General features: G+C 37.9%; 1 long non-coding RNA gene across 1 annotated transcript; it reads right to left on the reverse strand.

The window, feature by feature from the left end:
* LOC141729052 (uncharacterized) lies at window positions 1-3604 on the reverse strand. The gene is made up of 3 exons (XR_012580301.1): window positions 3247-3604; window positions 2217-2357; window positions 1-113 (listed from the first exon to the last, which is right to left on the reverse strand). It is a non-coding gene; the product is annotated as an uncharacterized LOC141729052 (long non-coding RNA).
* Between the last annotated feature and the right edge of the window lie 12565 nt (window positions 3605-16169).

Genomic DNA, 16169 nt, shown 5'->3' on the forward strand with positions numbered 1-16169 from the left:
CTGAGGAACAGGGGGTACGTTTGGAACACAGTGGAGAAGATTAACCACATCACTCTTACTGGCTTTACAAGAAGAACAAATCCCAAGATATTGTTGTGAATCCTGTAAACATACTGTAAAGAAGGAAAGGGAAAAATAAAATCCAAACCCTGACATCTGAGACGGGATTTACTAAGGAATGCAAAATCCCAGAGCTGTCAGGATTGTATCAGCAACTTTTGTACTACTGAGAGCTTCCAAGCACTGGTAACAGCTCTTTGACCCCAAACTCTCTGTGCCATGCCAGTAATAGTGAGAATCTGTTATTTCTGAGTATTTTACTCATTAGTACTACAGTAATAACTGTCACAAGACTGATTTCTGATTAGCTTTCTATAGCAGCCTGTCTGCCTTCCCAGTTTTCCCCTCCCTCATCCAATTCAGAAAGGTTAAAAAAGGAGAAATACCTTCCAGAATTCACTAAGAAAAAGAGAACCAACATTTCCCTGGCTTGTCAAACCAATAGCAGCAGTCAGAGTACCCACAGAACACATCACACAGACAAGAACACATCCTGGAATCTCAACAGTGCAACTAAACTGACTTTTAACAGAAATTAAAAAAATTATTAACAAATAAAAGGCTCCAGTAAAGTACCAAAACCAGAAATATTTGGAGAAGAAAGAGCCAATAAAGGCTTTGCTCTGCTCTTCAGTTATTTTGGGGAAAAGCGGAGCCTTTTTTCTCCAATGATTTCTAGGGCTCATGCACACACTTTCCATGCAAAGGCAGGTTCTGTTTTTACTTCAAACAATGTAAAGCTTGTTGGGACCAAAAAACTCTATGAGAATTATCCATTTAATGGCTAAATATTAGAAGTAATGGTTTGTTGTGGTTTTTGAGGTTTGTTTTTACAGTCAAACTGATCCCAAAGTCTACAATGCATTTGTAATGTCTTCAGCATCACTTGACAGAAAGTGCCAGTGAAACTTGGCCCAAAAGTTTGCTCATTTCTTCCACACAGCCAGAAGATCTGGGCAGCACAAACACACACATGGAGTATGGCAAATTTCTTTAAAATTTTGTGGATAATAAGACTACTGCTAGAGGCTGAATACTAATTGCCTGAAATCAAAGTAAAATAAAAAAGCAACCCTCACACTGCTGTTAATTTGACAGCTGGCCATTTCCTCAAACCTGAGAGAGAATCCTTAGGCCGAGACAGCTTTTAGAAACATAAAAATGCACGTTCCTGTAGGAAGCAACACAGCAGCAGGGCTTTGAGGATGGAACCTGGTCTTTATTTAATAGACTGGCAGCTTTAGGAGAGAAATCCAGCCCATGTGCAAATGTGGCTGCAGCTAATGAGTGCATGTGCAGCTCAGAAGGGTCACAGATCTCCACACAGAACTCTGATCTAAAGCTAACCCTCGATTTAGAATCTAATGGGGAGGAGGAGTAATAATGTATAAATAATTCATAAAAACCTTAATTGGTATTTCTTTTGTGTGGCAAGAGCCCATTAGCATTATGGGTGGTCACCTGGTTTTTAATCGCAAAAATGGTGATTATGGTTGTGCATTATGTCAACTGCCCAGGCCTGACATGCCACAACAATCCAGTGACTGATTCTGCAACAGCACTTGCAGATTTGTACAAATAGTACAAATATTTCCACCAGTTACACCAGTAAATGCATCTCAAAGCAAGAATATGTTGCACAATACCTTAATTCTGAGATAAAATATGCCCATTTTTGCACTCTGAAGCCCATTTGGTTTCCAAACCCCTAATTACAGGGTTAGATATGATATAATCATATATATCTTATAATATTATATAATTCAGTTGATCTTACTGCTTTTTCAGATTAAGATGCTTTCACAGTAAAGGAATGGTATGGCAGAGTACATCTATGCACGTTCTCATCCAGCCCAACTTTAAATAGAGAATTACTGCAGTTATGAAGCGAGAGAGGCCTCAGAGAAAAGGAAAACCATTCTTATTTCATTGGCTTCTCCTCTGTTGTGCTCTGTGGAATGTGTTTGGAGATTGCTTACCCACAGGTGATCGTCTCATTCTGTGGGTATATTGTAACCTATCAGTGTCTGCTTTAAGCCCATATTTAGCTTTTTCTTAACCTTTCAGAAAACACAGAAGTGGTAGTTGAATGCCAACTAAAGTTACAATGTTAAAGCAGCTGAGAGAGAGAGGTAAAGCCAAAAAAGCAGGCAAACCTGGACCTTGATTAGGTAAGTCTATTCACTGCTCTCTGGTGTTGACCATCTGGTTTCAGAAGCAGAATTTCCACGTAAATAAAATTTCACTCAGAGTGTACAATACAGATCACCAACTTTGCCTCCAGTCTAAAGTCACACCTAGACAGAATGAGAAATGGCATTAGAAAAATATTTAAGATATCAATATATTCTTCCTCCAAATACAATCATTCGTGTTAATACAGCAACTCTGTGCATCCACAGTGATTGAAGTACGCTGAAGGGTGTGGTGTTCACATTCCCTGAACAGGATTCTTTCACCCAGGGTTTTTCTCCTGGGAAGCTGAAAGGCCTCAGAGAAAAAGAAAACAATGTTATCTCATTTGCTTCCCCTGTGTTTTGCTCATCTGGAATGTGTTTGGGGATTGTTTACCCACAGGTGATTGTTTCATTGGATTCTGGTGTGAGTTGTTTTCACTCATTGGCCAATCAGGGCCAAGCTGTGCTGGGACTCTGGAGAGAGTCACGAGTTTTCATTGTTATCTTTTTAGAATTCTGTAAGTATCATTCCTGTATTCTTTAGTATAGCATGGTATAGCATTCTTTAATATCATATAGTACAATAAAGTAATAAATTACCCTTCTGATAAGATGGAGTCAGAGTCATCATTCCTGCCTTCATCAGGGCACCTTGTTTACAACAGAAGTGTCCTACAGATGAATTTACAAACAATGTCCCAGCCCTACTCAAAGACCCCATAAATCTACAACTAAGATATAGACAACTAAATCCATGAGTATCTCCAGCTCACTTGCCTGAAGTTGTGTGTGTGCCTAACAGCTTATAAGAGCTGAGCCTGAACAACAATTTACATTCCTTATGCTCCTGTGGTTGAGCATGGAACTGTTTCATCCCCAGCCATCCACACAACGCAGCCACTCAGGCAGGAGAGTGCCTGACCTTGTGGTGCTACAGGGAGGATTGCAGCCAGGGTGATTAAAATTACTCAGACAGAATGAGTTTTAAAACATGAAGCTTATAAATTACCCAGTCTTTGCCAGTGCCAGGGGGACAGGCTGCACAGCAACTTTCATATACCTGCTCTCAGCTCCACACAGAAGGTAAAAGTTGCAATCGTGGCATCAGGAAGAGGAGAAGGCAGAGGGGTGGACTTCCTGCCAGAAGGAAGCAAAACCGTGGGAATTATCAAGCTAAAAAGCATTTCTTTTAGCTACAGTATTCACTGTATGCAAATTAAAAGGATAATTTTGTCAGCTGACTGCTGGTAGAAGCAAAGTACCCGACTGCCATCTACTGGCACCTGCACAGTGAGGAAACTGCAATTAAATAAATTAATTTTTTTTGGTGGTTCCTGCAGCAGTTGGCTCTTGGTGGTACCATGCCAAAAAACCCACACTGGGCTGCATCACCAAGGCAAGTTCTGCCTACAGCAATATTAATTCAAAGGCATCCAGAAGTACAAAACTCTGACCCTTCCTGACATGTGCTGCAAACATAGCAGGGACAAGCTTAAGTTCTGACAGAAAAAGCCAAAAGCAGCAGCAAACTGCAGTCACCAAATGTCTGCTGGCATCTGCAAAATTGGGGCAGGTTCTACCCAGCTAGCACACAAATCCAGCAGAACAAAATTGTATTAATCAGCCTGAAGAGTATTTTTCTCTCAGGAAAAGCAGCACCTTTTAATATACACTCATGCTGTGTATTCTTATGGCATGCATCTCTAGAAAAGTTGGTGAACCCTTCAACTCATTGTTTTCTTCTGAAATTTTTAATAAATTCTAAGGCATGTTGGCTTCATAAATACTATAAATTCACTGGCTATTTAGGCCCAAAAAAATTTCATGCCAAGAAAATCAAGTGCATACATTTTCTTCTGTTAATATTCTTCTGGTATTCCCTAGATCTTCCTTAACTATAAAATCATTTATGGCTAAAATTGGGCTGTCCAATTGTTCTATTAATTCCTCATCCTCATTACATACTAAAACATCCATTCAGCATTTTTTTCCTCTACCAATGAAACAGAAAGTCATCTGCTCAGTGAAATTTACTGCTTTTTTTTTTCCCTGTGTATACAAGAAATTGTTGCGCATTTTGTATTAGTTCTTTATTATCTGGTAATGATGGCTTGCTAATTAAATTGGGGTTTAATGGCATAGTTAAATTCTAATTTATGTTTTTGGAGCTTTATTTAATTCCTTTAGTTAAAATGTAATCACTTTCTCACTATTATCTGATATTACATAGGAATAAAAAAAAAGAATATCAACTCCTCATATTCAGCTGATTTTCTTCTATTAAATCTTGTTACTGTTTTAACTGAAAGACTTTTTTAAACACTCTAAGCTGATTTGAGGGCAGGAGGAAAAGCTGTGTCATTTCCGTGGATTCAGCTCCTTGCAGGACTCACCTTTCTGCAGCTCCCTGGGATCTCACCGCACACCCAGATTTATTTATTTTTTTGCAACAATTAGGCATGAAAACAGACAAGCAAAAAAACCAGAATGGCTCTTCACACCCTTCCCTTCTTGGGCTGTGAAAAACTACCCCTAAGCAAACCTGTTCCTAGAAACTTTCCTGAGGAGACACTTTGGGGGCTGAAATGAGACTTGAGGAGTGATTGCACCCCCAGCTCTGCCTCAGAGTGATGCTCCTCCCTGTATTCTCACCCGAGCACGTTCTGCTCTTAAATCTTGGCTTTTGGTGACAGCTTTTCACAGGCAATCCAGCAGGAGGTGAAAAGGAAAGTGTTTATCCCATGCATTGTGTAAGATACAGTGCAACCATAAGGAGAAAACTGAGTTGTACGGAAGATTTCATCCAGTAATTCATACAGCATATCTTGAGAAAGAGGTTTAAGTGGGTTAGCCAGAAAAACACTGAGGCAAAAACAAAACAAAACAAAAAAAACAAAAAAAAAAAAAAAAAACCAAAAAAAAAAAACCACTTTGAAAGCTATACACGAAATATCTGGTAAAAAATAGATCCTACATTTCCAATATTTGAATTTTGAGTCAGTAAGGCTGTCTGTAGCCTGGTCACACCAACTTTTACTTTTTTGCTTTTTACTTTTTTTTTTTTTGCAAACCAATCATTAAATACATGTAAGTCAAATGAAAAGGCACAGATATTTAAACTACCACTACCAAAAAGTGAACTATTGCATATAAATAATCCTGCTCCACTACAAAGAGTCAAAACTTTTTTGATTTACAAATTTTGATGTTGTTTCATTTCAGCTTCAAGATCTTCATTTTTAGAAGCAATCCTCAAACTGGATTAACCCTTTGCAATCTGCTGCTCCTCAGAAGTCAATAAAAGCTCTTTCTGTGTGCATGAGATATGAGAAAAGGCCCTGAAATTCATTACAGGCCTATATCCACTCTAAGAACAGCTGCAACATTGGCACTGTTTTCTCATTTTACAAGGGCAGCTTCTGTGGCTTCAGACTCATAAGTGTAAATTCAGTTTTGTACAACCCAAAAATAAAAAGCGAAATTATAATTTTTGTTGCAGACATGCAGCGCAGAAGACTTAAGGTTCTTATCCTACTCTTGAGTTATTATTAAAGCTGTTAACATGGGAAGAATTTGCATTTTTTAGAACTGCATGTCATTCATCTCTAAAATTATCCAAATCCCCATCTCTGTGACTGCCTTTAACAATGCTATCAATAGATGAAAGCTTATCAATGATCCTTTGGTGGCATTATTTTAAAAGTTAAAATTCTCCCAGGAGCAAGAAAATTGGATCTAATTCTTTGAATATCTTTTCAATATTAGAGTAAAATACCTTTTCCTAATATATTTTTATGCATTTTTTAATTTTAAAACTAATTCAATTGAATATTTTTAGTGTTATATTTTTAATATATACCATATGCACTTTTAAGATGTAGGAGACAACATTAATTTCTTTGGTTTTGACATTTTTAACTTTCATTTAATAGGCATTGTTATTTTCCAGTTGCACACTATGCAGAGAGCATGCAACACTACAAACTCTTCATTTACCTTTGTGAGAGATGCCAAAATGACTTGGGATTAAATAAACTGAAATTTCTTCTAGTGCATGGAGGAAAGTTAAGCCTAGAACCACAACTGAAGTCCATAAATGAAAGTTTTAGAGAAGAAAAGGGGAAAATACTTTCAGTACTTTAAATGGGTGGATTTATGTTAAATTTTCTAATAAGAATTTCTTCCTTCCAAAATTCTCACGGTCCAGTTATGTAACTGGGAGCAACACAGTGTTAAGATCTCGTGCTGCTGCATCCAAACAGAAATGTTATTATTTTAATCTTAGTCACATCTACTCTGTACCTGAAGTGGTTTTCATATTCTGGACTTCAACCTATGCCCTTTAAATATTAATAGTTTGCTCAAAAAAAAGTAGAAGCTAAATCTAAAAATGCAGATTTTCCAAATAAAATCTCCCAGATTACTGCAGTGATGTGGGCTGAAATTTTCATACCATTAATATCTGAATACCTTGATTTTGTCAGCTCTTCCTGTTCCTTTTGAGAGAAGAGATTTATTGTCATGTAATAAATGTGCACTACACAGAGTAAATGTGCACTACACACAATAAATTTGCACTACTTTTGCACTACAAAGGCTGGATTTATGGAGAAAACTTGATTAAAAGGAGCAGATAACTTTTGTAAACTTCAGAAAAACATGTTTTAATGTCACATGTTATGGCTGGTGTCCTGGATTCTATACTTTTGTAGTTCAGAAGTGAAGTTTTCAGGGAGATTTCTCCATTGGGCAGTGCTGAAACTGAGCCATTACACATTCCCTAACCCAATGTAGATATTCAGTGCACTGCAGCACAGACTTCTCCAGCCATGGAGTATATCTGGCAAAATAAGAAGCTCCTGAAGTGGAGCTCCACATGAGGAAAAAGAGAACCATAAAAGAGAGTTTTTTCTAAGCATATTTTTTTTATATATAATAGCAGTTATTCACAATGCTGCATGAAACTGAAAAGCCCCTGTAAATCCTGGAGAGAGAGATTAAAAGGCAAGTGAAGCTGTCAGGGGCACAAGATAAAGATTCCAAATCCATTTCAGCTCCACATGCATGGAATGGAAGCAGATATGGGCTTACATGGCATCTGTGTTCACACAACAGCATGAAAATGTAGGGGTTTATAAATTAAACTGTGACTTGAAGCCAGAAGAATCAGACACACCAATGTAATAAAATCCATCCAACTGAACCCAAATAAGCATACAAAGATGCTTATAAGTAATATAATAAATAAGTAATTATAATATAATAAAAGTAATAAGACCAGAAGAAGAAGAATTAAATTAAGTGTCATTCAGGGCCATTACAAGGTAGTTCTTTTCTACACTCACCTGTTATTCTGAGGGAAAGCAAAATGCTGCATTTTCCAAATGTCTAATTGCAACTGTTCACAAAGCCAATTACAAATAGCAGAAGCTCCAGTTTCCTGAAAAATAGGAAAGTCATGGACAAGAATGTGATTATTATAACATGTGGTGCTCATGTGTTCTTGGCTGCACTACCAACAAATCACACCTTGCAGAAATCCTACAGAAAATGAGACCTAGAGCCAAGCACCTGTAGGAAGGGGCATCATTTTCACTACAAACTGAGTCTACAAGAGAAAAAAAAAATACATGCTAGAGGAAACAAAATATGTGAACATACAATCAGAACCAGAAAAAAAGAATAATTTATATCGAAATCAGTCCCAGGCTCTACTTGCAATTTTTTTTTTTTCAACTAAAAAAGGGCACATACCTTGGATTCTGTCAAAGAGTTGTAAATAGCACATGGATTATCTCAAGCAAAAAAAAAAAAAATCACACAAACATGACAACAGCAAATGCCATCATAAAATCCAATGCAAGGTTGGCCACCTCATTGTTTTCAGAAGAAGAATCAGAATTTTAAGACCCAAATCTTACTGAAATCTCTCTCTCTCCATTTCCTTCTGCCAACAAAACCCAGGGGAAATCTGCTCCTGTTCCAAGTTCTTTGATAGCACCAAACATTACAATGACATTATTACATGGTTTTAAATAATGTTGAGGATAGCTTCTAAGCCTCTGCATATAATATAATAATACATATCAAGTCACTGCCTTTTTTATTCATTCCATGCTCTGCTATAGAAAACTAAAGCTGTTTCCACACACAAAAAGAGCTCAAAACATGCACTCACACATTCAAGGATTTTTCAAAAACTGAATTACCATAATATAAAATAAAAAAAAATTTAGGAATTATTTTGAAAATGGATGGTACTACTCTTCTAAATCACATTAACAACTAACAAGTGTCAAGGGCCTGCTATAACTTGGTACCAAAAGAGTGTTCTATACAATTGCCTTGAACTAATGGGTGTTTTATGCTAAAGGATAACTTCTAATTCTGCTGCAAGAAGCACATACTTGCCATGCACTGCAGACATTAGAAGTGTTGGTTATGATGTATGCATAGAAATCATCCAAGGGGAAAAAAAATCATATAAACTTAAGTGAATCCACACTGGACATTGGAAGTAAAACTGTGAAGTTTCAGGAATAAGCAGTAGAACTCGGAGCTAAAGGAAAATAAATTTTGAGTATTTTGACCAGCTTTTGTGTCTCAGTAAGAGACAGTATTTATGGGGACATGTCAATTCAATCTATCACTACATAAAACAAATCCTAGGAGGGAGTCAGAAAGAATTTTCTCAAAATAGCATCCTAGTTTGTTAAACACAGTATGGCATGACCCCATTCTCATGTAGCCCAGTGAAAAACAGATTCTAGTAGCAATGGGAGGTATATGGAGTATGAGATTTCCATTTTTTCTGAGACTCAATATAAAAAAAAAAATGACATTGGATACACTTTAAAAGGGCAAAGCCCATCTTCTTTATTTCCATGCTCCCCCAGCCTCTGCAGGTTTTCAAGTCTCACAAACAATATCTAAAAAGACAGTGAAATTTCCCTTGTGAAACATGGAAAACACAGAAGCTTTTTCTTCACCCCACGCATGCTCACTGGGATTCAACAGGGCAAGTCCTGAAAACATGGCTTTGAATAAAACATCACAAGTAAATAAGGGTGTGGTGCAGTCAGAGGCTGTGTCTATTAAAATTATATATTTAATCTCCATGCCAGGATAAAACATGTCTCTGCACCATCCCTGTGGTCAGGGCAAAAAAAAGCAAGAAATCTCTGGGTAACTGATTCCAGTCATCCCTCTGAGCTCCCCTTAGGGATAACATTTTTCTTTCCATCTCTTCACCCCAGGCTGCCCTCCAGTCTCTGCACATAAATCCCCAACATTTTATCCTCTTTCAGTAATTTGTATTCTGCTTCATATTTATCAATAACCAAACCCTCAAGGAAGGAATATTACCATTTTTCCTCCTTTTTCTGTAAGGGACAATGCAGTTCCTGGTGTTACAAAAGCAACAGTAGTGTCCTGATTGCATTATTTTGCCACTATTTGCCTGGAATAGAATCAGCCCCTCAAAAAAAACGTTATTTTTTGAGGATGGAAGGAACAAAGTGAGCTTTAACCGTATTTGATATTGGCCTGCATTGCACATAACATGATTTCAGAAAGCTCTGGATTCAATCTGGGCTAAGGCAATGCTCCCACAGTTGAAGTTTCTCTTGCATAATTCAGAATTTCCTGGGTATAAGATTTACAGATAAAAACTTTCTTCCATGCATAAATACTACAGCAATCACTGCTCCCTCAACATCTCTTTTTCCAATTTGCTTTTTTTTCCTCACTCAGGCCGTATCTTGCCTGGATTATTGTCATCTCAATCCAAGATGCAAAAACATGCTACAAAGTTAAATACCTCAGCTCTCCTGTCTGCTAAGTTTCCCATTTGCTAATGGCTGATGCAGAAGCAGGTGCTGCTGCAAAGCCACAGGAAAGCACTGAGTCTGCCATATGACAGCAATGCAAAGGCCATCATGCAAAGCTGTTCAGGAGAGGGGAAGATGGGAAATTAAATACCTGTAATTAATTTCCTTCACAGAACATCCTCTGGCGACATCTGCACAAACCTCCCCGAGTCAGAAACCCATTTGTGATGTTTTGCAATTGGTGCAGAAGCCAGTTCTGCTCTGCAGACTGACACTGGCAACAGCAATTAAATGAAGATGGAATGCAAGGTCTTGCTGAGCATCCTCTGCTGGGGGGCAGCCCAGCCACTGTATTTGGGAACTTCATGGAGCTTTTGTGTTGTGCTTTTTCTTGTTTTCCTTGGCAATTTGAAAATTACTCTGTTTGACTTGCTTCCCCTTTTTTATAAGACTGATGCTACCAGTGTCAAAATAATAATAATAATATATTCATTTATTCACTTCTGAGTGCTTCTAGAGCCATATCCCAGAATTTCAAATAGTGTTGTAACAGAGACAAGGACAGAACAGGGATGCTTGACATCTGATATAGGAAGAGCTGCCAGCCTGAAATAAGTGCAGAAATGTACCATGCATGTATTTTTCAATGTAACTACATAACAGAGAATTAGAATGAGTTGTTTTTCTTTGTCTCTTATCTACTACACGTTTACAGAGGAGAAATGCAGCTTGGAACATCCATTTCCTCTGCAGCTGTTATCCTGCAGAGATTTTCCAGAAGTGGAAGTAAGCACAAGTGACCAGGTAGGACCAATTAACCAGACACATTCATGGTAAAACACTGAAATTGCACTTTCAGGATACACCTAATCTGGCATCCAGATTAAAATGCAGAACAATTTAATAATTAAAAACCAAAATCAACAACATTGAAATCCTTATTCATACAGCTATGGGTGGAAAACAGCAACAAGCCTCATGTACTTTCCTGCAGCACAAATCACTGGAAGAACAAATCCCCAGCTTGAATGACAAAATAAATTAAACTGACAGACTAACTGAAGGAGATTTGAACAACCTGTTTGGCCACCTTATTAAATCTATTTCACATAATAAAACTGTTCAGCAAGATTGGTAGCTTGAATTAAGTGGCCACAGTAACCTTCCTTGATCTTCTGCCTTCTCATTTTCCTAATACAACCTAATATACAATTTGCCTGTTTTAGTGAAACTGAGTTCAATGAGATCATGTTTTCAACATTTATTTTTCCAGAATAATCCCTAAGCCTTTTTCTTGATCAATGTGCTGAATGATTGTTTCACTTAGCAGGTATTCCCCAGATTATTTAGTTTCTTCTGCTTTTAATAAGCTTACATTTCTGTACATTGAACTCTGTCTGCTGTTGGTCTAGTCTCAAGAGAAACACTTGCTTCTAATATTGATTGCACTATGCATTATTTGTTCTGCCTTTAATCCTGGCACATGGAATCCTGGAGGTTTTGTTTTCAGTATTCTATTTCAAGTCAGCTTGAGTGATGTCAAGAGAACTGGCTCGTCCAGTTCAGGAAAGAAATAAATGCTTTTGGAAAAAAAAAATAGTAGCCTCTCTATGATTTCAAGTGTTCTTCAGTAACTAAAAAAAAAACAATGAAATTCATGTTTCATATAACATAAGAACTATAAATTATATATTGCCGTAAATAATCTGCATAACTGTAATATCAACAGTCAGAAAAAAATTACCTTGAATCCAGCTCTCACTGAGGAAGGGGGGAACCTGCTTTAGACAGACTTGCTTTGAGGTCCTTTCCAATCTATGTTCTGAGATGCTAAAGCCTTGGAAGCACATGGACTTACACAGGCCTAAAGAAAAATGCAAAAAAATCCTGGAGGTGACTACCACATGAGATATTTTTAGTTCTGAAATCTAGGAGATTTATTTTCCATTAACATAACTTCACAAAGACACTTAAAGCACTTTAAAACACTATGAATTCCAAAGGTTTGTAAAGCATATATACATTTATATATATATATATATATATATAATATATTGTATTATATATATATATAATATATTGTATTATATATATATAATATATTGTATTATATATATATATAATATATATATATATTGTTTTATATATGTATATTATTGTGGTGGTGGATCCCAGGTACCTTGCAGTGACTCTTTGTGTTACACACACATGTGCATTTGCTGTGGCAAGCATGGGATAAATGCTGCTCTCTCAAATGTTTGAGTTCTTTAGGCATCCAAGGAAGTTAGGCCTGTAAGTAGGTTTAATTTGAGTCAGAAGCTGAACAAAATGTTAAGTGTTGTTCCTTTTTTAAATTTTTAAGTTACAGCTGAAGTACTGGTGAGTGCTGTTAAGCCTGCTGTCAGGCCATATTCCTTTTTATCTTTGCCCTTTCTCTCCCTTTGTCACATGCACCCAAACACACAGAGATAGTTTTCTCTTTATTGCTGCTTGGATTGACTGACTGGACTTTATTTCTTTCTTCTTTCCCTCTGTGTGCCTTAACCTTGTAGTAAGTAGCAGAGTGAACACTTCCAACAAGCCTTTTCTTGCTGTCACTTAATATTAAATCCCTGAGACCCTTGCCAGTCATTCCTTAAGCAATCTCAAGCACTCCTTCTCAACAAGTATATTTAAGGAAAGGTTGTTAATTTAAACAGAGCAGTTTGCTTTCAAAACCAAGGTTTTTAACACACTCACAGTTGTGAGTGACACAGCTCCATCTGGATGGTTTGGTTTCGAATGCATCAATATCCGTGGCCTAATAGAACATTCTCTTTCAAATCACAGCCTCCTTTGCCCCTCATACTTCAGCAATATTTCCTGATATGATGAAGCAGTTGCTCATCTAATTTCTGAAGGGCTTTGTTTAGCTCAGTGACAGCACTGATTATGTGCAAAATTATCAGTTATCTGGCATTATTATGGAGCAGCACCATCTTCATACATATTTACAGAAAACTCTCTCTCCCTGGCTGTTCTCCTTGTTTCCACAGAATGAGTATGTTTACTTGAACACTGCCTTTTGAAAAACATCAGAGAAATAAATCAGTTCTATGCAAAATCATTGTGACCAGGCTCTGTGAAAGCTACAGAAGGGTTTATGCTCCAGCAGCCCCCTTAGCAGGGCTTGAATTATGAACAGGAACTCTGCCCTGGCGGCACAAAGCAGTTGGCACAGAGGCATTTCACTCTCCCACTGCTCTCCCTCGTTCCTCAGCCCCACTGGCACGGTTTTCCAGGAAAGGAGGGCAAGTGAGGGCAGTCAGTGCTCTTCCAAAAGCAGCTTTAGTTCTCCATTAGCTTCCTGCCAAGAAATCTGCAGGGTCAACAGGGAATGTTGTTAGGAAGGCACAATGCTTGGGGCTTGGGGTTTATGCTTTACTGCAGTGTGAACTTTGTTAAACATTTAGAACACCTTAAGAAATACACTGTAAGCACAGAAAAGGGATATCTGCACTGAATATTCCTCTCACTCTTTTAATAACAGACCAAACTCTGTGTAACTTTATTTTCCTCCTCAAGAAGGAGGAAATCTATTTCCACATTATTATCTGCTTCAATTGTGAAATTTTATTTCTGCATTACTCTCATTCTGGTACCACCTCTCCACAAGCTGAGTCCTATTAGAGAAATTAGGGGATTCCTCCCCTTTCAGTGACCTGTTCATCAGCTTACATTCATAGATGTCTAAATAAAAGAAGCAATGCCTTTATTACATTCTGAGACTAAGCAGCCAATTCCTTCAATAGCTTCTTCAAGGAATGTACACTGTCTCAACAGCAAGATCCATAATGGCTTCCTGAAAATGCTTCAGAGAATAGAGTCTTCACTAGATGAACTGCAAAATTAAGTCTCAAATTAAAGCTACTTTGCAAATTCTGCTAGCATCTTCATCAAGCTCTGGGAAATACTATGGATTTCCAGGGATTCTCATGTTACGTTTAGGGAGAAGATTATCATTCTGTGCAAATCCTACAGTGTTGAGGTTGAGATTAATCATACTCAACCAAGAGATCACTGGCAGAAAGCACTTCAGGTTTTCAGAGGAATGAATGACTTTTGGAGTGTGATCACCTCCTCTGAGTGACTACAGACAGATGCTGACAAAACAACATTCTCCTGTTGGGCATATCAGCACAGCACTGAAGCTTCAGTAGCAGGAACGTCCAAGCTCTTCCCAGCTATCAAATAGACTACCAAATTTTTATCCACTAGATAAAAATAACTTTCCTCTCTCAGCATCAAACATATCAGGGGATCAAATATAAGAACCTTACCCAGCTATATGTAAAAGAATTATGGCCTGTACAACAGCTAACAACTGTTTATCCTTACCTCATTTTGAGCTCCCATTTCCTTGGCAGAGCTCATAACATTTTTATAAAATTATTATATTATACAATTGTTCCTAACTTCATTTAAATACCTGCATCTGGATATAAATGCCCAGAAGTACAAAGGCCCTCTAGGTCTCCCTTAAAACCTTTGCCTGAGGCACTTGCATGTAAAAGGAGGAATGACTTTGCCCAGGTGTTTATTCAGGAACGTGCTGAAGAAGATCAAATGTAGTTAATTGCAATTAAACCATTACAATCATCAATGCCACTTGATGTTCACAGCAAAGTGGACTCATCAAGAAGAAAAAGTGGTGGTGTATCCACACCCTTGTAAGGAAACAGAATGATTGTAAATCAACCCAGCTTCATTAGCAAAACATCAACATTAGTGGCTCAGAGCAGCACACTAGCTTATTTGATTCTGTTTTAAATTCTTTCAAACTTCAACTACAATTTCCAGCAGTGCAAGGTTTAAACTGCTTACTGTAACACAAAATCACCTTCCTGAATGTATAATTGAAGCATTCAATAAATGAGGCAAGTAATGGAAAATCGGGCGCTATATACAACAGTAAATATTTGACTGGTTCTTCAAAAGCAAATTGCAGCATTTCAATATTTACTTGCACTCAGAATTGCTGATGGTTTCCCTGCTGTGCAGTAAAAGAGAAAAATTATAAGTGCATTCATAATCACTTGACCTTCCTTCTAAAAGATTATATTTGCCAAAATATTCTCTGTACTCCCATTGTTTGTGAAAGAGAAAATGTAAATTGCAAACACATTTGGAAGAGCTACTGGTTGGAAACAGCATCTCAAACTTTGATTTTCCTATCTGCCTTCTGCCCTAGAGCCAACAGCAATTCCTCACTGTGACAAGACAGATCTGGAGTACTCAAACTGCAGCAGCATGAACCATCCTCAGCACTTGCTGAGCATCCATCTCATGTTAGACACAGTTCCCAGCACGTTTATGCTGCAATGGGATCCTAAGGGTAACAGGGGCTGCCTGCAGATGGCTCTTGGATTCCTAACAAAAATGAGTCCCCTTGTTTCTTACTTTCACTGGTGTAAAACACATGGAGGACAGATAACAGGTATCTTATCTCTTTACCTGTGTGCTCTCTTTGGTGCCTTCTGAAGGCTGACCTAGAACAGAGACTAGATGGAGTTAAAGAATACAGTAGGGATTTATTTGGAGGCCTCAGTGGATCCACCTTGGGCAGCACAAGAGCCCAGCCAGGGCTACACCCAAGATGAACCAAAATGGGCACAAAATGGACAACTGGTCATGGGGTCTCACATTCATCTAAGTTCTGGTCCATTTGCATATTGGAGTCAATTGTCCAGTTACAGCTTTAGTTTATGAAGTCCCATCCTCGTTTTTCTCTCTTCATTCTGCCATTGTTTGTGCTCTTGGGCCTGAGATCTGGATTGCCTGTCCTTGGTCCCCAGCTAGAGAAGGAACTGTTTTGTCTCTGCTCTGTGAGGAGAGCTCACCATCCCCTCGTATGAAACCCAGACCCACACACTAAAGCAGCACAGAATCTGAAAAATATAAAAGCTAAAACCTGAGCCATCATCTTGATGGCAACCCCTCACTGCACACAGTGATAAGGATACTGCAAAATATCACTCAATTTTTATCATTCAAAATACTTGGAAGAAATCTCATCTAAAATAGTAATGATAGCCTGCCTGCCCAAACCTTTCTTCAGAATTAA

Source organism: Zonotrichia albicollis, chromosome 5 (assembly GCF_047830755.1).
Source record: "Zonotrichia albicollis isolate bZonAlb1 chromosome 5, bZonAlb1.hap1, whole genome shotgun sequence".
NCBI lineage: Eukaryota > Metazoa > Chordata > Aves > Passeriformes > Passerellidae > Zonotrichia > Zonotrichia albicollis.